Consider the following 26,716-nt stretch of genomic DNA (forward strand, 5'->3'; position numbering starts at 1 on the left):
TCCAGTTTAGAAGTGAGACTAATGCCTGTCATCACCCAAAGTGTGAAGGGGGTAGGCAGGGCTGAAGGAAGGAATAATGAGGGGAGACTAGCCACATTTGCCAGTGTATAAAATGCACAAGACAATAAAACCACCACCATTACACAGTGAAATTTTTGTCGGGGAGAAGTCTGAACTCATCATACTTGTTTTGAAAGTGGTTTTCAGGGGCAAAAATTATTTCATTCATGTAAATATTGAATCCTGGAGCAGCAGTGAGATAATGTGAACTTCTGTTTGCAGTTAAGTCAATCTGTTATTTCACATCTTCTCTTGGCTTTCTGTCATAATAGGGGTATATAGAAACAGGGTAATGTTCATATACATGTGGGGAAATGCATGTTGAATGTAGGCAAATTGAAGGTCTATGTGCTACATTAATTGAGGGTCTATGTGCTAAACATTTTACTTACATCATCATATTTAATCCTTGCAATAACCTTGTGAAATTCTTATTGCCTTTTACAGAAAAGACTGAGCTTACGTGATCTGACTTCCCAGAGCCAGGATTTGAACTCAGGTATGTCTGACCTGAGGGAACTTGTGTTCTTTTAAAATCACCAGACTTGCTGTCGTTTCCCTGACCCTCACGGTAATGCTGTTGTTTAAGAAGCCAGCCAGACTGAACTGAGCTCTTACTGATAAGGCTTACATGCGGGGGAAGTATATAATTTGCTCCAGATGACTCAGTGAGCTCAGACTAAAATCTAGGTTTTCTAACTGTCCGCCAACCCAGAAAGCGCATCTTATGTCCAAAAGACGCAGCAGTCCCTCCTTGCTACAGCAATGCCGACACTGACCAGGAAATCAAGAAAGGAGCTGAGATGTCCCCACCGCTCCCTGGATTTTGAAATAGGGTCCTGACATTTCAGATTGGCAAAAGAAGATCCTTGGAGAGCCATCCAAAAGGCAAGCATGATATGGGATCACCTTATCAGGGACGGTATGTACTAGAGTTGGGAAGTCAGCCTTCCTTTGGGTTATACTTTGGTCCAGGCTTTTTAAAGCTTCAGCTCTGGATTTCAAAACATAAATGGGCACATTAAGGGAGAAGAAAGGAGCAATCATAAATATATTTATTTTATTTATTTGAAAAACATTTTTATAGTTCATACTCTGTGCCAGCTGCTGGTTCTTGACATATATTAACTCATTTAATACTCAACAACTCTACTCGGTAGGTGCAATTATTATCCCCATTTTACAGATGAAGAAACTGAGACCCTCAGAAATTAAATATTTGCCCAAGTCCAGAAAGGCAATAAACGGCAGTCAGAAGTCAAACCTTGGCAATCTGGCTCCAGACCCCAGACTCCCAGCCGCTATACTGTGCTGCCTCTTAAGGCTGCAAGCAGAATTCTAAAACCTCAGACTGAGAGTTGGAAAGACCATTAAAGGACTTGTAATCCAACTTTCCAACCAATACAGGAATCCCCTCCATGCACTCCCTGCCGTGCTTGAACATTTTCAGTGTCTGGAGCTTGGTATCTCAAAGGCGGTCCATTCCAATATGGTCCATCTTTGATTGTCGAGAAGTTTATCTTTATTTATTTATTTATTTATTTTTATGAGGAAGATCAGCCCTGAGCTAACATCTGCCAATCGTCCTCTTTTTTTGCTGAGGAAGACCGGCCCTGGGCTAACATCCGTGCCCATCTTCCTCCACTTTATATGGGACACCGCCACAGCTATGGAACACTCAGCTTCAGTCTCATTTCAAAGTTGTGATAAATTATGTGTATATTCTCTAACTACTTTTTAAGTCTAGATTAGCAATAAAGGTCAGTGGGTTATATCTGGGGCTAGGATCAGCAGATGATCCCAGGGATTAAGCCATAAGGTAAAAAATCTCTGTTAGGAAAGGAGCAGATGGGTGGCAATCTAGGCACCTGTTAGTGAAATTTCCAGGTCTATCTTTCTCAAGCTGTGTTTTCTAACCTCATCCACAGAAGTCAAGGGCAGTGTTAGCCTATGCCCTATTCTGCTTGAGTTACACTTCTACTCCTCATTTTCCCACCTAAGAACATCTGGCCCAGTTTCTGGGATGTGAAAGGCCAGGGTGCCCAAATTCCCATCTGCTCTAGCAACTCCCTAGTGACTGGGAACTAAGTAAACCGCAGTTTTCTGGATCAGCCTCTTGCATAACCTTGTTATTTAAGGCCAAACATTTCTAGTATTAGTGAGTTACAGCTCACCTCCCCAACTCCCACACCACCCCCACTTTCACTTTCAACCCCACCTAGCACCGGTTCCTGTTGCGCAAGTAAAACTACGCCTCAGTGAACTACACAGTAGCTTTTAGTTCCCCTCTTGGGTTTTGCTGAAATGGTCCAGGAATTTAGACATGGTTCTAGCCCCCCCGCAGGGTCAAGAGGATCTCTGCAGCCCCCTCAGCAACATAGAACATTTCTTCTCCTGCCCCTCTCCATTTGACTCCACGGCCCCTTAGTTCAGTTCTGCTTTCCTCCAGGAGCATGAGGAACTCCAGCTGGTGGGTAACATATCAGGCGTCTGTGGGCTGATCAGGAGCCTCGTGGCCCAGAGCTCAGCCACAAGCTTTTGTCCTGAGCAACTCGGTGGATATTGTACCATTAATTGAATTCTAGGTTACAGATGAGAAACTGAGGCTGAGAGAAGTGTATAACTTGAGCATAGCTGGTAAGTGACAGAGCTGGGATTTGAAGCCAGGTTTTGCAGACTTCAAAGGTTAGCCCAAGAATTTCCCACCTCTTTTCTTTACTTTCCAGGGATGGGATGGGTTGAAAAGATCAGGTCCTTCCTGTAGGATTTTTCGATATGTTTTAGAGAATGCAAAGGCTTCAAGCTTCTTAGGGTCCAGGCAATGTGCAATCAATCAGCAATCCCTCCTGCTGAGAGAGGCAATGGGAGAGAACTTGTATTAGTCCTGTGTAAACAGTTACAAGTTAGGTCCCTTTGTGGTACAGTCTTGGCACAGAGTCAAAACACAAATCCAACTTCAATAGCTTTTTCTTAAAGAGAAACTTTTCTATAGATTTTCTTAAAGGGGCGCTACAGGAGTTTACATAGCGTATCAAACACTAAAGCTTGAAAAAATTCCTCTTCTCTTGTCCATCTCCTTCAACTCTCCACAGCCACAGTTCAAATGTCTGTCTCTTCCCCCACCCCGCTTCGGGCTCTCTTTCTTTCTCACTCCCTGCTGCTCTCTCCACTTCTTCCTTCTCAACACACCTAAAAACTTGTGCTCTTTGCCTTCAGCCTTCTGGGACACATGTAACCCCATTGGGATATCTAATCTGGTCTCTTGCTCTGGATGTTTTTCTCCTGCAGGGAGAATCTGGACCCCCCTGAATTCTGGTGAATTCTGAATTCTGGTCCCCTTCTTGTTATACCTGTATGATGTAGAAATGATCATTAGGTTATGCAGATCCTGAAAAACTGATGATATTATCAGGGAATATGATGTTTTGATTATTTCAGGACAAACTTAAAACACTTAGGCTTGTCTTTCATGGTCCTTTTCTATTTGGGATATTAAAAAAGCCTCAATTCCTACTTAACAAGAATTGACATTTATTAAGCACCTACAACATGCCAGGCCCTGTGCTACTCAATTTCTTCCGTGTTATCTCATTTAAATTTAAAATAACCTTGTGAGGTGTGGATTTTTAACTCTCATTTTATAAATTTTCCAAAACCAAGGTTCTCATGGGTTAAGTGACAAGTCCAATGTTACACAGAGCAAGGGTTCAAATCTTATTCTGAAGCCCATATTCTTTCCACTGTATCAAATTGCCTCTCTATAGGTAAAGTGAAGTATAAACAATAATAGTAACAGTTACTTTATACCTAAAAATATTTGAGGCTGTTTCCTAATTCTACTTTTGTAATTATTAAACATATTTTTGTCACTGAATTAAAAACACAATTTAATGATAGCCAAATCTGGTGTTCTCTACACCATAAACCATAAAATAAAAAGCCATAAAGTTTTATTATAAATGTCTGACTAAGCCATAAATATACTGTCTTTTCTTTCTTTTTTTTTTTTTGTGAGGAAGACTAGCCCTGAGCTAACGTCTGTTGCCAATCCTCCTCTTTTTGCTGAGGAAGATCGGCCCTGGGCTAACGTCTGTGCCCATCTTCCTCTACTTTATATGGGTTGGTGCTACAGCATGGCTTGACAAGTGGTGCGTTGGTGTGAGCCTCGGATCCAAACCTACAAACCCCGGGCTGCCGAAGCAGAGCACGTAAACTTAACTGCTACGCCACCGGGCCAGCCCCAATATACTGTCTTCTTAATATAAAAAAAACCCTTAAGCCTTCCCTTTTGGAAAAAGTTTACTAAAACTTTTGGTCAATGGAGATTTTGCTGAGAATATGATTAGAATCAGCGTTAACTATATGGAGTCATGTGGCAAGGATATTGTTAAGAGAGAATTATCCCTTTGTTTCCTTTTACTGTTCTTATCCTAAAGGAATCCCTGTATCAAGACCTGTTTGTGGGATAGCCATCCATCTAGCAAAATAACATCATTTCTAGTGGGATTTTCATTGCTCTTTCTACCAGATGTGGGACTAGAGCCTACAAGGACAACCTGGTAGAAGGTGAAAGCAACTTGAAATCAGAAAACTTGAATTCTTTTCATGGCTTTTCTTTTGACAAATCACTTCACTTCTCTAAACGTATTATTTTGTAAGGATTTATACTGAGTCATGATAGAGATGGGATAGTCTTTCACAGAAATAGTTTGACAAGTAAATTCAGTGTATCTGAAATACTTTCATATCACTCATCTTTCTTAATCAAAAAGACTGGGTTTAAAAGTGAATTAGCATTTATCTCTGAGAAATGAAAACATATATTCGCAACAAAAACTTGTACATGAATGTTCATAGCAACTTTATTCATAACAGTCAAAAAGTGGAAACAAGTCAGATGTCCATCAGCTGATGAATGGATAAACCAACCATGGAATACTACTTAGAAATAAAAAGGAACAAACTATCAATATACACAACAATGTGGATGAATTTTTAGGGTATTATGCTGAGTGCAAAAAACCAACCCCAGAAGGTCACATACTGTATGGTTGCAATTACATAGCATTATTGAAATGACAAACTTATAGAGGTGGAGAACAGATTAGTGGTTATTTGTGGTGATGTAACTGTTCTGTATCTTGACTGTGTAGTGGATATACAAACATACATATGTGATAAAACTTTATAGGCCTAAATGTACACACACACATGAGTACAAGTAAAACCGGGGAAATCTGAACAAGATGGGTGAATGGCTTGTATCAATGTCAGTATCCTTGTTGTGATACAGTTTTTCAAGATGTTATCATTGGGGGAAACTGGGCAAAGTGTACGAGGCATCTCTCTGTATTATTTCCTACAACTGCGTGTGAATCTACAATGATCTCAAAATAAAAAATTTAATTTATAAACAAAGTAAATTAGGTTTCCTTTTATTCATTAAAATGTCCTAACCTGAAGTTAACTTTTGAGGCTTAAAAGAAAGAAATTCCAAAGTGTTAGAATCTTCCGGGTACTGATTTTAAGCACAATCTTATCTGTGCAAGTACAACAGCAACAACCTTGAAAAGCCCTGGTGGAGCAGTTTTCTGAATGGTTCCCTTGATCCTGTCAGTTTCTTTTTTTTTTTAATTTATTTTATCCCCCAAAGCCCTAGTAGATAGTTGTATGTCATAGGTGCACATCCTTCCAGTTGCTGTACGTGGGATGCGGCCTCGGCATGGCCGGAGAAGCGGTGCGTCGGTGTGTGCCCGGGATCCGAACCCCGCCTGCCAGCAGCAGAGCTCGACCACTTAACCGCTGAGCCACGGGGCTGGCCCATCCTGTCAGTTTCCATAGTGGGCATATCATGGGGAGACTTGCAAGTCGGTTGACTTGACTCCAGTGTGGAGAGAACCACAGCTCCTCCGTTCCTGTGTGGGTATCCCACTTTCAGTTTGATAGGCTAGTTTGGCACGGGCCTTGTGGGGAGGGGGAAGGGGTGGGTCTGGCTGTCAAGGAGCCAACGAATGGCAAACGACACAGACAGAAATGTCGACTTAGGGGTATATAGTGGACAGAGGAAGATGAGGAAGGGAATCTGGTAACTCAACTTTCTGTTTTTCCCTATGAAAGAGATAGCTTATATGTTCTATATTTGCTAATAAATTTTTTTCTCTTTTCTTCTCATGTATTTTGCTCCTAAATGACTAGAGGGAAGCCAAGTTCCAAGTATTTTAAGAAGCAGAGCTTTAGAATTTCTATAGCAGCTTTGTGCTAGATTGCAGCCTCACATTTTATTTGTCTGCTAGTTTTCTCATTGTAGAGGAAAAAATATTAAGGAAACTTGAATCAGATGCTCAGCCTTTGGATGCTTTTGCTATAGCAAGCTTTGCTACCAGAAAGTAAAGCTTTAGGCTTGGGCCCCTCTAAACAAGGGTGAACTAATGACAAAGTTATAAATTAGTCGAAGGTGTCTTTCATGTCTCCTGCCTCCCCTCTTTGTATACACTTTTATCCCCTCACTGGGGCTCCTTCCTCCCTCCCCCTGATTGTCCAGTATCCTCATACCCTCTCCTTACGGACATTTTAGAGATTTTCTGTCTGGAAGGATACAGGAGAAACAGATAACAGAGGTAACCTTTGTGGAGGAGGACTGGGGGATTGGGGTAAGAGGAAGACCTATGTTTTTATGATGTATCATTTTGTGCAGTTTCAATTTTTATATATCTGCATGTACCACCTATTGGAAAAAAAAATTTTTTTAATTTAACATCTTTTTCCAGTAAAGAACTTGCTATCCAGGCAGTCCATAACATTTCCGGGGAAGATGTTCTAGGTTGAAGTGATGTAGCTTAAACCTTATTTTCTTATAAAAACAGTTTTAGAAATAAGGATTACATTCTAAATGGAAAGCCTGATGCCAATTTTTTTAATTAAAATGACCACAAATATCATATTTAATCAAATGCTAAATGCTATTCTTGCTGACTAAACTTTATAAATATGGTAAAAATACATCTTGAATTTTTAAAGCTAGTTCCAATGAAAAATGTTCTAACCCTATGTAAGACAAATGTGTACTAGCATGTCTTGATTTTTGGTTCAGAAAATATGATCAGCATAGATAAAATTTTTCTAAAATGTATATAAATTAAGTAGAGCAGCACAGTAACAATATCATAAAATTGTGATAAATAGGATACAGACGCCTAGTCTGCTATAGAAAGTTCTTATTCACAGTCCTTGCCTTATTTTGTTTATTTATTTATTCTTTGTGAGGAAGATCAGCCCTGAGCTAACGTCCGTGCTATTCCTCCACTTTTTCGCTGAGGAAGACTGGCTCCGGGCTAACATCTATTGCCAATCCTCCTCCTTTTTTTCCCCCAAAGACCCAGTAGATAGTTGTGTGTCATAGTTGCACATCCTTCTAGTTGCTGTATGTGGGAGGCGGCCTCAGCATGGCCGGAGAAGTGGTGCCTCGGTGTGCACCCACGATCTGAACCCCGGGCTGCCAGTAGTGGAGCACGTGCACTTAACCGCTAAGCCACGGGGCGGCCCAATCCTTGCCTTATTTTGAATGCCATAACCAGAAGAGCTTGGGTCTCTGCCCTGTTCCAGCCCTTGGAAAGGCTCTGTGCATCACACCACTGTAATGGGCCTAAAATCAAGCTGCAAAAAACAGTGCTGTTTAGGTCTTTGCACAGATTCCTCCCTATTCACTCTCTTGAACGTCTGCTCTCTGCTCTCATCTCCCTGGCATACTGGACCTACTTCCACACCTGCTTCTAGAAGCCCTTTGTTTTGGCTACCTATAAGAACTTCTCTACTTCTCCGCTTACAGGTCTCAGCTTCCTGCTCTGGCATTGGCTCTGAATGCTCCTTTGACTGCAGTAACACCAGCAGCTTCAGGCAAAAAAAAAAAAAACTCCCTCCACTAGCCCTGTCCCTATGGAACCTTTACCAACAAGGCTTGTCCCTTTCTGTCCCTTGTCAGGGCAGGAAATTTGGAAGTTTGGACAAGTCTGGATGTTTATACTTTTGCTTCGTTTAAAATTTCCTGTAACAAACAGGGATAGATTTTAGGGGTCATATTGGTGTCCCTTGTCATCTATGAGAGCAGAGAACACATTAATATGGCAGTGCCATCTTGTTCACCCAGTTTCCCCCAGCCACCCCACACTTATGCAAGACATATTTACTTATACTACTACTTCTTCCTCTTCTGCTCCTCTTCCTCTTTCCCCTTCTCCTTCTTCTTGTATTTACTTTTGCAATGAAGTCTCTCATCCTTTGATCCATTTCCTTCTTGTTGCCTAACAAGGTTGAAATGCCTTAAATCATTGGCTTCCTGGCACTGAATCAGTCTCCTCATCTCAATCATAATGTCAGTGGGCTGCCTTAAAATTGAAATTGAATCTATCATTAGAGCATTGCTTTTTCATTTTGTCTGTCCTGGAAATGAATATAAAGTGTAAGTATAGGCTTATGACACCACCTTTTCTGGAATATTCTAGAATTTATACACCAATTTAGCGTTCTTCAAAGCAATCACTGAGATAGAGTAACACAAGTATCCCTATGATGTTATCATTGCTACAAATATTTGAGGGCTCCTTTTTTGGAATTGACTGGTGGTAGAGTATAGTGGAAAAATCATGAGGTTCTGAGATGATATAGCCTTTGCTTTGAATTGCTAATCTGTCACATATTAGCTCTGCAGTATTTGTGCAAGTCCTGCTCTCTGAGCTTCCAGTTCCCTATATATAAAAAGGGATTAAGACTATCTTGCTGAGTTTTGTAGTGAGTCAATAATGCCTGGAAAGTGCCAGGCACATAGTAAGTGCTTGATAATTTCATACTTCCATACTTAGAGCCAGTTTATCATTTGTGCAAGAAAGTTATTGTCCCTATACACTCTCTTGTAGCTGATGGCTCTATTTCCTCCTCCCTCTTTTGTGTTCTGGTGAAACTCAACTATATTCTTCTTTAAAAAATTAAGAGTAAGGGAAATTTTCTGACTTGATATATATCAAAACCTACAGCAAATAAAATAATTAATGGAAAATCTATAGATGTACTATTAACAAAAAAAATCTTCTATCATCACTATGATTTAATGTAGTATTAAATCTGATAAATTGTGACTGATATTATAAGACCAACATAAAGGAAAGGCATAGGAAATGTATGAATTTGAAAAAGAGATAGATAATTCTCATTACTTATAGAGAATATAATTAACAGATAAATCTAATAGAATAAGCAGTCACATTTTTTAAATTAATAAGAGAGTTCAGAAAGCTTTATACATTTATGATCAACAATCACACACAAAAATAAAAACTTATGGCACCTTTGCTATAACTAACTAGAAAATTAAATAGGAAAAAAATAAGGTGTCCCTCGAAATAATAAGATCTAAAAGCTTCTAGGAAACAACATAACACAGAATGCACAAAATTTTACAGAGAATATTTTATAACTCTTTAAAAATATAAAGGAAGTTTTGACTAAATGAAGACATACCATGTCCGTATTTGGGGTGATTTAACATGGTAATTGTACCAATCCACCTCACATTAACTTGCGAATTCAATGTAGTCCCAAATCAAATTCCAGCAGGACTTTGGGGGAATGGTTGGTAGAGACGTTTATAATGAAAAAATTTTCATGAATAGCTAATCACTTTGAAAATCAACTTGAGAAAGAAGGACATAGAGAAACGATTCACCCTATTAGATATTAAGATATACTTTAAACCCATAGTAATAAAATGGCATAGTGTCCTTGTAGGAACTGATAAGTAAACAAAGGAACAAAGGAGAGAGCTCAGAAATATATTCAAGTATACATGCTAATTTGATATGTGATAAAGATGCCTCTCAAAGCATTAGAAAGGCAACTGATTTTTTTTAGTTTATAGTGAGCTACTTTGCTAATTGGAGAATATAGCTGTATCCCTACCTTACACAATATACAAAAATGGAATTTAGACAGATTAGGCGTAAGTGGGAAACGTAAAGCTAAATGTACAGCATCTAATATAATCAAAGGAGGCAAAAATTTTTTTAAACAAGAATCCAAAAGCAAAATCACAAAGCAAAAAAAGAGTGATGGCTTTTACCATATTATGAGCAAAAATTTCTGGTCAACAAAGAATATCATAGACAGTAAGTGATAGATGACAGAAGATATTTAAATCATTAAAACCAACGTGGTATTAATACCTAGACTATATAAAAATGACCACTAATATCAAGGAAAAAACAAGAAACCCAACAGAAAAATGGAGAAAGAATATAAACAAGCAGGCCACTGAAAAAAAAGTCCAAATGTCTACCAAATATATGCAAAGAGCCTCAAAATTACAAATATTCATAAATATTCAAAAGACAATGAGATATCACTTTAATACCACCAGAATTGCAAAAATTGTAAAAGTGGATAATACCAAGGGTTACTGATGCTATAAGCACATGGGCCCTCTTGTGTACTATTCTTGAGAGGCTTAGTATATACAGACTTCAATAAGTGGCTTACTTTACTCATAAAAGCTTTTCAAAGTCATATTTTGTGATTCTACTCATTGTAATATTGTCATGATCATAAATGTACCAATCCAAGAAATTCCCATTCTCTTAGGTATATATATATATGCTTGTTTTGTGAGTCTTAGAATTACAAATTGTGCTAGAAAACATATATATTTTTGTGTGCATAGGAAAATACATACAAAGGAAAGAGAACAACTCAACTCAACAGTACTGTTTCGCTTCTTCCTCTGTGGCTACGAGTGCTCTTGAAACAAGAGCTAAAAGATCCACACAAAGCTGGTGTGCTGGTGTTGGCCTAGAGTTAAGGCAAAAAGAAGGGAATAATCTCTTATTGAGCTCCACGGTGTACCAGGCACCAAGCTAGGCACTTTAGGTTGTCTTGTTGAATCTGTACAACATTATGAGGGAGTAGGTATTATTATCCCATTCTATGGATAAGAAAACAGATTCAGAGAGGTTAAATAATTTGTCAAAGGACACAGGATTGGAGCCTAGGTTTGTCTGGGCTGGTGCTCTTTTCACTACATTACCACAAGTGACCGTGGGAACAGGTTGAAACCGGGAGGCAAGGCTGACGAAATCTTGGGCAACACACATCAGAAAGTTGAGTGACAGATCTAAGTTTATTGTAGTTGTATTTTTTCTGCTTAACAGGAATGCCATGTGCTGATAATGGGTTTAATTAAGTGAGAGACGTAAATGCAAATTGTGGTGAAATGAGTGGCTTTAAAGCAAGGACTCTGTATTCATTCACATTAAGATAGAGATGACCTGTAAACCTTGTTTTCTTTGCCCCTACCGTGGATGATTATCTTTTTTTTTCATTGACATCATAATGGTTTATAACATTGTGAAATTTCAGTTGTACATTATTATTTCTCAGTCACTATATATATGTGCCCCTTTACCCCTTATGCTCATCCCCCAACCCCCTTCCCCTCTGGTAACCACTAATCTGTTCTCTTTGTCCATGTATTTGTTTATCTTCTACATATGCATGAAATCATACGGTGTTTGTCTTTCTCTGTCTGGCTTATTTCGCTTAAACATAATACCATCCACGTTGGTGAAAATGGGACGATTTTGTCTTTTTTACGGCCGAGTAGTATTCGATTGTATATATATACCACATCTTCTTTATCCATTCATCCGTAGAAGGGCATTTGGGTTGCTTCCACATCTTGGCTATTGTGAATAACGCTGCAATGAACATAGGGGTGCATAAATCTCTTTGAGTTGTTGATTTCAATCTCTTTGGGTAAATACCCAGTAGTGGAATAGCTGGGTCATATGGTATTTCTATTTTTAATTTTTTGAGAAATATCCATACTGTTTTCCGTACTGGCTGCACCACTTTGCAATCCCACCAGCAGTGTATGAGGGTTCCCTTTTCTCCACATCCTCTCCAACATTTGTTATTTTTTGTCTTGTTAATTATAGCCATTCTAACTGGTGTAAGGTGATATCTCATGTAGTATTTATTTGCATTTCCCAAATAATTAGTGATGTTAAACATCTTTTCATGTGTCTGTTGGCCATCTGTATATCTCCTTTGGAAAAATGTCTGTTCACATCTTCTGCCCATTTTTTGATTGGCTTGTTTGTTTTTTTGTTGTTGAGTTATATTTTGGAGATTAATATATATTTTGGAGATTAATCCCTTGTCAGATATATGATTTGCATATATTTTCTCCGAGTTGGTGGGTTGTCTTTTCACTTTGTTCATGGTTTCCTTTGCCTTGCAGAAGCTCTTTAGTCTGATGAAGTCCCATTTCTTTATTTTTTCTTTTGTTTCCCTTGCCAGAGTAGACGTGGTATTCGAAAAGATCCTTCTAAGACTGATGTTAAAGAGTGTACTGCCTATATTTCCTTCTAGAACAATAACATCTTATAGTTTTTATTGTATAGGTCTTTCACCTCCTTGGTTAAATTTACTCCTAGATATTTTATTCTTTTTGTTGTGATTGTAAATGGGATTGTGTTCTTGGGTTCTCTTTCTGTTAGTTCATTATTAGAGTATAGAAATGTAACTGATTTTTGTGTGTTGATTTTGTACCCTGCAACTTTGCTGTAGTTGTTGATTATTTCTAATAGTTTTCTGATGGATTCTGCAGGGTTTTCTATATATAAAATCATGTCATTTGCAAAGAGCGAAAGTTTCACTACTTCCTTGCCAATTTGGATACCTTTTATTTCTTTTTCTTGCCTAATTTCTCTGGCCAAAACCTCTGAACTATGTTAAATAAGATTGGTGAGAGTGGGCACCCTTCTCTTGTTCCTGTTCTCAGAGGGATGGCTTTCAGTTTTTCGCCATTGAGTATGATGTTGGCTGTGGGTTTGTCATATATGGCCTTTATTATGTTGAGGTACTTTCCTTCTATACCCATTTAATTGAGAGCTTTTATCATAAATGGATGTTGGATCTTGTCAAATGCTTTCTCAGCGTCTATTGAGATGATCTTGTGGTTTTTATTCCTCATTTTGTTAAAGTGGTGTATCACATTGATTGATTTGTGGATGTTGGACCATCCCTGTGTCCCTGATATAAATCCTACTTAATTATGGTGTATGATCCTTTTGATGTATTGCTGTATTCAGTTTGCCAATGTTTTGTTGAGGATTTTTGCATCTATGTTCATCAGCTATATTGACTCGTAATTTTCCTTCTTTGTATTCTCCTTGCCTGGCTTTGGTATCAGGGTGATGTTGGCCTTGTAAAATGCGTTGGGAAGTGTTCTGTCTTCTTCAATTTTTTGGAATAGTTTGAAAAAGATAGGTACTAAATTTTCTTTGAATGTTTGGTAGAATTCTCCAGAGAAGCCATCTGGTCCTGGACTTTTATTTTTGGGGAGGTTTTTGATTACCATTTCAATCTCTTTACTTGTGATTGATTGATCTATTCAGGTTCTCTATTTCTTCTTGATTCAGTTTTGGGAGGTTGTATGAGTCTAAGAATTTATCCATTTCCTCTAGATATTCCAATTTTTTGGCATATGGTTTTTCATAGTATTCTTATAATGCTTTGTATTTCTGTGGTATCCATTGTAATTTCTCTTCTTTCATTTCCAATTTTATTTATTTGAGCCTTCTCTCTTTTTTTCATCGTGAGTCTGGCTAAGGGTTTGTCAGTTTTGTTTATCTTCTCAAAGCACCAGATTTTAGTTTCATTGATCCTTTCTACTGTTTTTTTTTTTCCCAATTTCATTTATTTTTGCTGTAATTTTTATTATTTCCCTCCTTCTGCTGACTTTGGGCTTTGTTCTTCTTTTTCTAGTTCTGTTAAGTGTAATTTAAGATTGCTTTTTTGAGATTTTTCTTGTTGGGACAGTATTGCTATGAATTTCCCTATTTGGACTGCTTTTGCTGCATCCCATATGAGTTGGTATGGTGTATTTTATTTTCATTTGTCTCCAGATATTTTTTGATTTCGCCTTTAATTTCTTCAATGATCCATGGGTTGTTCAGTAGCCTGTTGAATATACAACTCCACATGTTTGTCACTTTCCTAGCTTTTTTCTTGTAGTTGATTTTTAGCTTCATGGTATTATGTTCCGATAAGATGCTTGTTATGATTTGAATCTTCTTAAATTTATAGAGGCTTGCCTTATTTCCCAACATATGGTCTTTCTTTGAGAATGTTCCACGTACACTTGAGAAGAATGTGTATTCTGCTGATTTTGGATGGAGTGTTCTATATATATCTATTGAGTCCATCTGGACTAGTTTTACATTTAGTTCCACTTTTTCCTTCTTGACTTTCTGTCTGGATGATCTATCCATTGATGAAAGTGGGGTGTTAAGGTCCTCTACTATTATTGTGTTGTTGTTAATATCTCATTTTAGGTTTGTTAATAGTTTCTTTATGTACTTTGGGCTCCTGTGTTAGGTGCATATATATTTATAAGTGTTATGTCCTCTTAGTGGAGTTTCCCTTTTATGATTATATACTGCCCCTCTTTGTCTTTCATTGTCTTTTTTGTATTGAAGTCTACTTTGTCTGAAATAAGTATGGCAACAACTACATTCTTTTGTTTGGCATTAGCTTAGAGTATTGTCTTCCATCCTTTCACTCTGAGCCTGTGTTTGGCTTTAGAGCTGAGATGTGTTTCCTGGAGGCAGCATATTGTTGGGTCTTGTTTTTTAATCCATCCAGCCACACTGTGTCTTTTGATTGGGGAATTCAATCCATTTACATTTAGAGTGATTATTGATATATGTGGGCTTAATGCTGCCATTTTATCACTTGTTTTCCAGTTGTTCTGTGTTTCCCTTGTTTCTTGTTCCTTGTATTTTGGACTGCTAATTCAGTTTGGTGGCTCTCTATGATGGTTTTCTCAGTTTTCTCTTTATTTATCATTTGTGTCTCTGTTCCAATTTTTTGCTTAGTGGTTTCCGTGAGGTTTGTATAAAAGTTCTCGTAGATGAGATAGACCATTTTCTGATAGTCTCTTATTCCCTTAGTCTAAGCAGGTTCCCTCCCTTACCTCTACCCTATCTAAGTTATTGTTGTTACAACTTATTCTGTTTTGTGTTGGGAGTTTGTGGTTAAAGTGAAGTGATTATAGTTATTTTTGATGTTTTGGTTCCCTTTATATTTAATGTTATATTTAAGTGTTTGCTAACCTGTTTTGATAGAGAGAGGCCATTTTTTAATTTTGTCTGCCTATTTCTCTCCTTGATCAAGGCTTTGTAAACCTTTCCTTTTTTTTTCAGGTATAGAGCCTTCTTTATCATTTCTTGTTGCAGGGGTGGGAGTCTTGTGGCGATGAACTCCTTCAGCTTTTGTTTATCTGGGAAAGTTTTTATTTCTCCATCATATCTGAAGGATATTTTTGCTGAGTAGAGTATTCTTGTCTGCAAGTTTTTGTTTCAGAATTTTGAATATATCATTCCACTCTCTCCTAGCCTGTAAGGTTTCTGCTGAGAAATCCCCTGAGAGCCTGATAGGGGTTCCTTTGTAGATTATTTTCTTCTGCCTTGTTGCCCTTAATATTTTCTCTTTGTCATTGACTTTTACCAGTTTTACTAATATAGGCCTTGGAGAAGGTCTTTATACTTTGATGTAATTAGGAGTCCTTTTAGCTTCTTTTACTTGTAATTCCAGCTCCTTCCCCAGGTTTGGGAAGTTCTCAGCTATATATATTATCTTTTTGAACAAGCTCTCTGCTTCTTTCTCCCTCCCTTATCCCTTTGGAATACCTATAATCCTTATGTTGCATTTCCTAATTGAGTTGGGTATTTGTCAGAGAATTTCTTCATTTCTTTTTAGACTTAGTTCTCTGTCCTCCTCCATCTGAAGCATTTCTATATTCCTATCCTCTAGATTGCTAATTCTATCCTCCATAATATCAGCTCTGTTATTTAAGGACTCCAGATTTTTCTTTATCTCATTCATTGTGTTTTTCATCTCCAACATTTCTGATCGGTTTTTCTTTATAATTTCAATCTCTTTTGTGAAGAATTCCCTCTGTTCATTAATTTTGTTCCTGATTTCATTGAACTGTCTTTCTGAGTTCTCTTGTAACTCCACTGAGTTTTTTTATGACAGCAATTTTGAATTCTCTGTCATTTAGAATGTACATTTCTGTGCCTTCAGGATTGATTTCTGGGTGTTTGTCTTTTTCCTTCTGATCTGGAGTATTAATATACTTTATACTATTTGATGGGGTGGATTTGTGCCTTAGCATAGTGATAGTATCTGGTTGCAAATTCCACCTGCCTCCACTGGTGGCGGGGGGTGGGTCAGGAGCCGTGTATTCTGAGCATGCCATGATCCTTGTCAGCTGTGCCTATCCGAGCCTGCGCCATTCCTTGGGACTGCAGTGGCCCTGTGGGCTCTCCCACCAAATGGGAAAGTGATCACGCAGGGGCTCAGGGCTGCTACTGCCTGCTCCAACAGTCCCACCGAGACGTGTTCTCCCCTTCAGAGCCACAGAAGTACTATGGGCATTTACAGCAGCTGGGAACTCATTCACCTGGGTGCGCAGATCTGCCGCCGTCTCCTCCTAGGTCACACCAGCTGTTGTGTTTGGTGGTCAGGGCCTCCCTACTGGGTCCGAGCCTGAGCCACTCCCTGGGATCATGGAGGCACTGTGGGCTCTCCCACCAGCTGGCAAAGGGATCACGCAGGGGCTGAGGGTTGCTGCTGCCTGCTCCCATAGTCCCACCAAGACGCGCTCCCCCCTTTGGGGCCACAGTGGTACTATAGGCGTTTGCAGCAGCTGGGAACTTATTGGCTCTGAGATGATCCACTGTCATCTCCCCCTAGGTCACACCAGGTGTTTTGCTTGGTGGGCGGGGCCTGTTCACTGGATCCGAGCCTGGGCTGCTCCCTGGGGACCGTGGCAGCACTGTGGGCTCTCGCAGCAGATGGGAAAGTGATCACACAGGGGCTCAGAGCTGCCATCACCTATTCCTGCAGTCACACCAAGGTACGCTCCCACCCTCAGGACCACAGTGGTGCTATGGGTGCTCCAGCCTGGAGAGCAGTCGCATGCATGTACTGGGCTACCAGGGGGCTGGAGACTGCTCACCTATCTCCACCACCTCCCTGGGGGTAGTCCACCCAGGTTCAGATGTATAGCTTCACGGGTCTCTCAGGTGTCCTGATGTGCTGTGTGGGTATCCTCTGCTAATCAGTGAATGTCCATTTAGTTGTAGTTCGAAGGGGGAGAGACAAAAGGAAAGCTCACTCCACTATGTTGCTGATGTCACTGCATGGATGATTATCTTTTAATTGGACTGAGATCCATAGACTCCAAAGTGCATCTCCAGTGGTGGAATTTCAAGTAGCAGCCCAAACAGTGACGGATGTATTTTATTCTGCAGTGGTGAGAGGAGGGTTGGGGAGCTTCCTAATTCTCTAAATTAAATCAAGTATGCAATTGCCTCCATGTGCTAACAACTTTGATTACAGGATAAATAACACTGGTCTTTGCTGATACACATAGAGATTTCTTTGGAAATGGATTTGTTTTGAAAATTAACTTTGGGACAAAAGTTTTTAGTGTCCTTGAAGCAGCTATGAAATATTTATTAAGAGAGAGAAATTTAAACTAAACAACTTTCTCTTTTTGTTTGCAGCAAAGTCAAAATGGAAGAACTATTCCTTCAAAAATGCGCATAAGAGTTGACTAGAGCATCATGGCGGAGTGAGCCCTCACCCTAGACTCTTTCCCCTTAGAATATCCCTGCTAAGATACAACAAAAAGTACATTCATATAGCAACAGAGGACATTCACACAACACAAATGACGTCTGAGAGATGCGCACACACCCATACATCTGAAGCTGGAGGTCCTGGAACCCCCAGAGGAAATGGAAGGAGGTAAGGGGAACTCCTCTCTCTCCCTGGCAGTGACTCTGGGTCTGTGCGGCTCTCAGAGTGAAAGAGCAGAAGGGCAGCCCTCCATAGGAAAACTGTCACTCTCCCAGTTCCCACACAACCCATGGGAAACCCCCACACGGAGGTGACTGAACTGTTTCAGGTTTGTCTTCATCGAGCTAGCATCCCAGGAGAGCAGATAGCAAAGGAAGAGCCAGAAGCCTCTGGGATCATGCAGGTGAAAGAAAGAGCTCCTCGCTCCCACCCAGCACTTCTGCTCAGCTGGTCAGCCAGAGCACCCGGGGATCTCAGTGGTATCAGAATACACAGCTCTTCACCCCCACCCAGTGGTGGCAGTTGGAAACTGCGACCAGATATTATCATTATGAGGAAAAACAAATCCGCACCATCAAATAGTATGCAAAATTATATTAAATCTCCAGACCAGAAGGAAAATGAGAAGCACCCAGAAATCAATCCTGAGGGCACAGAAATTTATAACCTAAATGACAGAGAATTCAAAATAGCTATCATAAAAAAGCTCAATGAATTACAAGAAACTACAGATAGACAGTTCAATGAAATCAAGAACTTCCTCACAAAAGAGATTGAAATTATAAAGAAAGCCAATCAGAATTATTGGAGATTAAAAACACAATGAAGGAGATAGAGAAAAATCTGGCGTCCTTAAATAACAGAGCTGACAATATGGAGGAAAGAATTAGCAATTTAGGGCCGGCCCCGTGGCTTAGCGGTTAAGTGCGTGTGCTCTGCTGCTGGCGGCCCGGGTTCGGATCCCGGGCACGCACCACTTCTCCGGCCATGCTGAGGTCGAGTCCCACATACAGCAACTAGAAGGATGTGCAGCTATGACATACAACTATCTACTGGGGCTTTGAGGAGAAAAATAAATAAATAAAATTATAAAAAAAAAAGAATTAGCAATTTAGAGGATAGGAATGCAGAAATGCTCCAGATGGAGGAGGAGAGAGAACTAAGACTAAAACGAAATGAAGAAATTCTCCAAGAAATATACAACTCAATCAGGAAATGCAACATAAGGATTATAGGTATTCCAGAGGGAGAAAGGAACAGAGAGCTTGTTCAAAGAAATAATAGCTGAGAACTTCTCAAACCTGGGGAAGGAGCTGGAAATACAAGTGAACGAAGTCAATAGAGATCCTAAATATATCAACATAAAAAGACCCTTTCCAAGGCATATAGTAGTAAAGCTGGCAAAAGTCAATGACAAAGAAAAGATATTAAGGGCAGCAAGGCAAAAAAAAAAATACTATACAAAGGAATCCCAATCAGGCTCTTAGCCAATTTCTCAGCAGAAACTCTACAGGCTAGGAGAGAGTGGAATGATATATTCAAAATTATGAAAGGCAAATACTTTCAGCCAAGAATACTCTATCCAGCAAAAATATCCTTCAGATACGATGGAGAAATAGTAACTATCCCAGATAAACAAAAGCTAAGGGAGTTCATTGCCACAAGACCCCCACTACAAGAAGTGCTCAAGAAGGCCCTCATGCTCACCCCCCCCCAAAAAGAGAAAGGGGATACAAAGCTTTGAGCAAGGAAAAAAACAGGTAGACAAAATCAGAAAAATTGAAGCTCTCTATCAAAATAGGTTAGCAAACACTTAATTATAACATCAAAGATTCAGGGAAGGAAAACACCAAAAATAAATATAGCCTCATCACTTTAACCACAAATACACAACACAAGATGGAATAAGTTGTGACAATGATAACTTAGAAGGGAAGAGAAAAGGGATGGAACCGACTTAGTCTAAGGAAATAAGAGGCCATCAGAAAGTGGACTATCTCATCTATGAGATTTTTTATACAAACCTCATGGTAACCACTAAACAAATAATCGGAACAGACCCACATATGATAAATCAAGAGAAAACTAAGAAAACCATCATACAGAACTACCAAACTGAACTAATAGTCCAAAACACATGGGACGAGAAACAAAGGAAATGCAGAAGAACTGGATAATGAGGGATAAAATAGCAATATTAAGCCCCCCATATCAATAATCACTCTAAATGTAAATGGATTGAATTCCCCAATCAAAAGACACAGAGTGGCTGGATGGATTAAAAAACAAGACCCAACAATATGCTGCCTCCAGGAAACACATCTCAGCACTAAAGACAAAAACAGGCTCACAGCAAAAGGATGGAAGATGATACTCCAAGCTAATGGCAAACAAAAGAAAGCAGTTGTTGCCATACTTATTTCAGGCAAAGTAGACTTCAAGATAAAAAACACAATGAGAGACAAAGAGGGGCAATATACAATGATAAAAGGGACACTCCACCGAGAAGACATATCACTTATAAATATATATGCACCCAACACAGCAACACCAAAGTACATAATGCACCTATTAACAAAGTTAAAAAGAGATATTAACAACAACACAATAATAGTAGGGGATCTTAACACCCCACTTACATCAAGGGAGAGATCATCCAGACAGAAAGTCCATGAGGAAATAGTGGAGGCCGGCCCCATGGAGTAGTGGTTAAGTGCACATGCCCCACTGCTGGCGGCCCAGGTTCGGATCCCAGGCGTGCACCGATGCACCGCTTGTCAGGCCATGCTGTGACAGCGTCCCATATAAAGTAGAGGAAGATAGTCACAGATGTTAGCCCAGGGCCAGTCTTCCTCAGCAAAAAAGAGGAGGATTGGCATGGATGTTAGCTCAGGGCTGATCTTCCTCACACACACACACAAAATAATAAGGAAATAGTGGGCTTAAATGAAAAAGTAGAGGAGATGGACTTAATAGATATATTTAGAACACTCCATCCAAACACAGCAGATTACACATTCTTCTCAAGTACTCATGGAACATTCTCAAGGATAGACCATATGATGGGAAACAAGGCAAGTTTCTGTAAATTTAAGAAGATTCAAATCATAACAAACATCTTTTCAGAACAGAATGCCATGAAGCTAAAGATCAACTACAAGAAAAAAAACAGGGAAAGTGACAAAGATGTGGAGACTAAATAACATGCTACTGAACAACCAATGGATCATTGAAGAAATTAAAGGAGGAATCAAAAAATATATGGAGACAAATGAATATGAAAATACACCATACCTACTCATATGGGATGCAGCAAAACTGGTACTGAGAGGGAAATACATAGCAATACAGGCCCACCTTAACAAACAAGAAAAATCTCAAATAAAAAATCTTAAACTACACCTAACAGAACCAGAAAAAGAAGAACAAACAAAGCCCAAAGTCAGCAGAAGGAGGGAAATAATAAAAATTACAGCAAAAATAAATGAAATTGAAACAAACAAACAAACAAAAACAGTAGAAAGGATTAATGAAACTAAAATCTGGTTCTTTGAGAAGATAAACAATACTGACAAACCCTTAGCCAGACTCACAATGAAAAAAAGAGAGAAGGCTCAAATAAATAAAATTAGAAATGAAAGAGGAGAAATTACTGTGGAGACCACAGAAATACAAAGGATTATGAAAATACTATGAAAAACCATATGCCAACAAATTGGAATATCTAGAGGAAATGGATAAATTCTTAGACTCATACAACCTCCCAAAACTGAATCAAGAAGAAATAGAGAACCTGAATAGACTAATCACAAGGAAAGAGATTGAAACAGTAATCAAAAACCTCCCCAAAAATAAAAGTCCAGGACCAGATGGCTTCTGTAGAGAATTTTACTAAACATTCAAAGAAGATTTAATACCTACCCTTGTCAAACTATTCCAAAAGCTAGAGGAAGATGGAACACTTCCTAACACTACCAAAATCAGACAAGGACAACACAAAGAAGGAAAATTACAGGCCAATATTGCTGATGAACATAGATGCAAAAATCCTCAACAAAATATTGGCAAACCGAATACAGCAATACATCAAAAGGATCATACACCATGATTAAGCGGGATTTATACCAGGGACGCAGGGATGGTTCCACATCCACAAATCAATCAATAATGTGACACACCACTTTAACAAAATGAGGAATAAAAACCACAAGATTTCTCAATAGACGCTGAGAAAGCATTTGGCCAGATTCAACATCCATTTATGATAAAAACTCTCAACAAAATGTGTATAGAAGGAAAGTATCTCAACATGATAAAGGCCATATATGACAAACCCACAGCCAATGTCATACTCAATGGGGAAAAACTGAAACCATTCCTCTGAGAACAGGAACAAGAGAAGGGTGCCCACTCTCGCCACTCTTATTCAACATAGTACTGGAGGTTTTAGCCAGAGAAATTAGGCAGGAAAAAGGAATAAAAGGTACCCAAATTGGCAATGAAGAAGTGAAACTCGTGCTGTTTGCAAACGACATGATTTTATATATAGAAAACCCTAAAGAATCCACCAGAAAACTATTAGAAATAATCAACAACTACAGCAAAGTTGCAGGGTGCAAAATCAACTTACAAAAATCAGTCGCGTTTCTATACTCAGATAACGAACTAACAGAAAGAGAACTCAAGAATACAATCCCATTTACAATCACAACAAAAAGAATAAAATACCTAGGAATAAGTTTAACCAAGGAGGTGAGAGATGTATACAATGAAAACTATAAGACACCAGTGGAAGAAATCAATGAAGACATAAAGAAATGGAAAGCTGTCCCATGCACATAGATTGGAAGAATAAACATAGTTAAAATGTCCATACTACCTAAAGCAGTTTACAGATTCAATGCAATCCCAATCAGAATCCCAATGACATTCTTCACGGAAACGGAACAAAGAATACTAAAATTCATATGGGGCAACAAAAGACCCCGAATAGCTAAAGCAATCCTGATAAAAAAGAACAAAGCTGGAGGCATCAAAATCCCTGACATCAAAATATACTACAAAGTTATAATAACTAAAACAGCATGGTACCGGTACAAAAACAGACACATAGATCAATGGAACAGAATTGAAAGCTCAGAAATAAGACCACATATTTATGGACAGCTAATCTTCGACAAAGGAGCTAAGAACATACCATGGAGAAAGGAAAGTCTCTTCAATAAGTGGTGCTGGGAAAACTGGACAGCCACATGCAAAAGAATGAAAGTAAACCATCTTCTTTCACCATTCACAAAAATTAACTCAAAATGGATCAAAGACTTGAAGCTAAGACCCGAAACTATAAAAATCCTAGAAGAAAATATAGGCAGTACACTCTTTGACGTCAGTCATAGAGGGATATTTTTGAATTCCATGTCTACCCAGACAAGGGAAACAAAAGAAAAAATAAACAAGTGGAACTTCATCAGACTAAAGAGTTTCTGCAAGGCAAATGAAACCAGGATCAAAATGAAAAAACCTACAAGCTGGGAGAAAATATTTGCAAATCATATATACAAATCATATATCCATAATATATAAAGAACTCACACAACTGAACAACAAAAAAAAACAAACAACCCGATCAAAAAATGGGCAGAGGATATGAACAGACATCTTTCCAAGGAATATATACAGATGGCCAATAGGCACATGAAAAGATATTCAATATCACTAATCATCGGGAAATGCAAATCAAAACTACAATGAGATATGACCTTACATCTATTAGAATGGCTATATTCACCAAGTCAAAAAACAACAAATGTTGGAGACATTGTGTAGAAACGGGAACCCTATTTCACTGCTGGTGGGAATGCAAACTGGTGAATCCTCTATGGAAAACAGTATGGAGATTCTTCAAAATATTAAAAATAGAAATGGTTTATGATCCAGCTATCCCACTACTTGGTATTTATCCAAAGAACATGAAATCAACAATCCAAAGAGGCTTATGCACCTCTATGTTCATCGCAGCATTATTCACTATAGCCAAGAAGTGGAAGCAACCCAAGTGTCCCTTGACTGATGAGTGGATAAAGAAGATATGGTATATATATACAATGGAATACTACTCAGCCGTAAAAGAAGACAAAATCGTCCCATTTGCAACAACATGGATGGACTTGGAGGGCATTATGTTAAGCGAAATAAGCCAGATAGAGAAAGACAGATACCATATGATTTCACTCACATGTGGAAGATAAACTAACACACTGACAGAGAGAACAGTTTGGTGGTTACCAGGGGGAAGGGGGTTGGGGGGCAGGCACAAGGGGTGAAGGGGCACATGTATATGGTAACTGAGAAACAATAATGTACAACTAAAATTTCACAATGTTATAAACTATTATGACATCAATAAAGAAAATGAGCATCGCACATTTTTTCTAAAGGTGACTATTTTTTTCTAATAGTAACTGAGGCCTGGGGCTGACAAGATGGGCTTAGAGAACCTCCTGCCTCTTCAACAGCTTTGGCTTATTTTAATTGGGCTTTTTCTGCTGTCTAGGGCAGAGACATATGGGTTCAGTAAATGTACACAGTCTGATTTGGACATTCACCACGTGTTCTGCATTTGGAAGAAGATGACCAACTTTACAGATGCCATTCAGGACATCCCTGGATACACTACTTACCTCAACCTGACACAGAACCAAATTCAGGTCTTTCCTCCTTATTTTTTCACTAATTTGTCTGCTCTGGTGGACTTGTAACTGGAGTAGAATTCCATTTGGAAGAAGATGAGAGGGCCTTTTGGGCACTTGAAAACCTGACCCTTTTGAATTTAGTAGAAAATAAGATTCAAAGTGTGAACAACTCCTTTGAGGGCCTGCACAACTTGGAGACTTTGCTCTTGAGCCACAATCAAATTACCCAAAATCACAAAAATGCCTTTGTCCCTCTTGTCAAATCGAAATATTTAAGCTTATATCAAAACTTTATTACCGGTTTTTCCAATATCCTTGAAGCAGTACAGCATCTTCCGCACCTGCAATACCTTGATCTTGCTAACAATAGCATCATCTCATTGGACCACAGCCCCAGGTCATTGGCCTCCCTGACCCACCTGAGACTGCAGGGGAACAAACTAATGGAATTAAATTTCTCTGCCTAATCTGACCACTCTGGATGTGTCTCAGAATAGCCATTGAATCACCCACAATGTGGATCTGGAAACTCTACCCCAACTGAGGAGCTTGAATGTGAATGGAATACTGGTGAAACAAGAGATGCTTCCAGACAAACACCTATAGAATCTAAGGTAAATGGACCTCAGTAACTAGAAGTTTAGAGGTGGTCACTTAAACTTGAAAACAGTGTGTCACCTCATCAGAAACTTACCCATATTAGAGGCTTTGGTGTTTCAGAAAAATGCCACTGATGCAGGGGGCATAAAGTGCCTTGCCAATTGTACCAGTCTTTTGTCCCTTAACTTGAGCCAAAGCAATGATCTGCTTCACCTCAGTCACAGTGAGTTTGATACTATGCCCAGCCTCCAAAGGCTGAATCTAAACAAATGTCAACTTTCCTTTGTCAGCAACAGGACCTGGAGTGCCCTCCAGACCTTGACAGCCACAACAGATTTAAAAGATTTCCAGATTTTGCATTTTCACCCTAGAGGTACCTACAATCTCTCATCACAGAACTCAATAATATAGCCTTCTGTGGGCAGTATTTATTGAAGGAACTCAACTTGGCTGGGTGCTAGATAGTGAAAATTGACAAATATTCCTTTGCTCAATTTCCAAGTTTAAAGAGTTTAGACCTTGGAGACAATATTCAGACTCTGAAGCACAGAACCTTTCAGTTTCTGAAGAAGCTCCAAGTTCTGCTTCTCTGCCAGAACTGCCTGAAAGCTATAGAGAATGCATTTTCTGGCCTCACTTACCTTTATAGATTTGACCTGGCATACAATATCTTGTCAAGTTTTCAGGCAAGGCTTTTCCTGGGCCTTGAGAATCTAGAAGTTTTGAATCTCAGTTTTAATAAAATTACATATGAAACCACTAGGACCTTGCTATTTCCTCCATTTATGAACCTCAAGTCTTTGAAACAACTCAACCTAGAAGGACAAATACATGGGATTCAGGTTGTACCAACCAACTTCTTCTAAGGACTGAATGGCATGCAGGAGCTACTCCTAGGAAAAAAATCCCATTGTATTCCTGGACCACCTCCAATTTGACTCCCTGACTAATCTCACGAAGTTAGATATCTCAGGAACAAAAGCTTGAGGCCAAAATATCGATTTAAATATTTCCTTATTCCAAAAACTCAAAAGACTAAAAAATGCTGTGCCTGGAAAACAAGAACTTAGAGTCACTGACTCCTGGCATGTTCTCTGGTTTAGAAAGCCTTCAGGTCTTCTCTTTAAGATTCAACAACCTAAAAGTCATTAATCAAAGTCATCTGGAGAATCTGAAGTCTCTGATGTACTTCAATCTCTATGGGAACAAACTTCAGTGCAACTGTGACAATGTGTGGTTTAAGAACCGGTCAATAGGGCCGGCCCCATGGCTTAGCGGTTAAGTGCGTGTGCTCTGCTGCTGGCGGCCCGGGTTCGGATCCCAGGCGTGCACCGACGCACCGCTTCTCCGGGCATCCTGAGGCCACGTCCCACATACAGCAATTAGAGGGATGTGCAGCAATGACATACAACTATCTACTGGGGCTTTGGGGGAAAAAAATAAATAAAATCTTTAAAAAAAAAAAAGAACTGGTCAATAAACACAGCAAATGTCCATATCTCCTACCTCCGGTGCTACCCCTGTCAGCAGCCAATACCCGGAGTTTGTTGATAGATTTCGATGATGCTATGTGTAATTTTGACCAGGGAAAGGTTTACTTCTTCTGTTCCTTAAGTCTGGTCCTTACAACTATGGTCTTCTCTTGGTTCAGTGCCAAGATAACTTCA

The 26,716-nt window shown here is 39.1% G+C and overlaps 1 long non-coding RNA gene across 1 annotated transcript; it reads left to right on the forward strand.

The window, feature by feature from the left end:
• The first annotated feature begins 496 nt into the window (after positions 1-496).
• On the forward strand, positions 497-26,509 carry LOC131401171 (uncharacterized). Its single transcript, XR_009217581.1, has 3 exons — positions 497-559; positions 17,682-17,925; positions 24,311-26,509. It is a non-coding gene; the product is annotated as an uncharacterized LOC131401171 (long non-coding RNA).
• Positions 26,510-26,716: the final 207 nt, after the last annotated feature.

Source organism: Diceros bicornis, chromosome X (genome assembly GCF_020826845.1).
Source record: "Diceros bicornis minor isolate mBicDic1 chromosome X, mDicBic1.mat.cur, whole genome shotgun sequence".
NCBI classification, from domain to species: domain Eukaryota; kingdom Metazoa; phylum Chordata; class Mammalia; order Perissodactyla; family Rhinocerotidae; genus Diceros; species Diceros bicornis.